The following is a 765-nucleotide window of genomic DNA, read 5'->3' as shown; positions in this document are numbered from 1 at the left end:
CTTACTTAAAATACTCTAAGTGGATGCTTCCTGGGCATTGGGAATCCTGGCTGTCCGATAGGTACTCGGTAAGTTGTATTCACTTCTAAGGCTCTCAGAGTAAAAACTACAGGGCAGCCAAGAGAAGAGTTTCAGTTCAGGAAGAGGACAGGGCTTAAAGACATTGCTTCTCAGAGAAGCAAATGGGGAAGGATTGGTTGAGACTCACTTGGAAGAGCTGGGATGTTTTGTCATTGTATTAGTCTGAGGAAAGGATAGCAGGGACCTAAACTCACGAAGTCTCTGAAATTGCATGCAAAATATTGTATGAATGAAACTTTCCTTCGAACGGAAACTTAGCTTCCATCTGATTCTCAAAGTTGTTCATGGCCCCTCCCTTCCCAGGGGCTAAGAATATTTCCTAGGTTATTCAGGAAAGTTGTCTGAATTGTTCAAGCAATGAATAGTAAAACACAAAACAACATTCTGAATGTCAAAGGTTGACTATATTACTTAAACAGCAATTAAGGTTAAAAGTGCTTAAAAGAACTAAGAAAAAGCATTATTGAACTCACCTTAATATGCCTAAACTTTTCTCATAGGAGTTCAAATTAGAAAAAAAAAAAGGAAAAACAAAATCAATAAATTAGCACTGAGGAGTCATAAATGGGAGGGGGTATAGTTTCAGCTGAGGGCTCTGGAGTCAGCCTACCCGTTTTCAGATCCTGGTTCATTTGCTTTACCTGCTTTGTGAATTTGGAAAAACTGAGTATTTCTATGTCTCCA

Source organism: Myotis davidii, unplaced genomic scaffold (genome assembly GCF_000327345.1).
Source record: "Myotis davidii unplaced genomic scaffold, ASM32734v1 scaffold118, whole genome shotgun sequence".
NCBI lineage: Eukaryota > Metazoa > Chordata > Mammalia > Chiroptera > Vespertilionidae > Myotis > Myotis davidii.
This window is presented reverse-complemented; position numbering follows the sequence as displayed.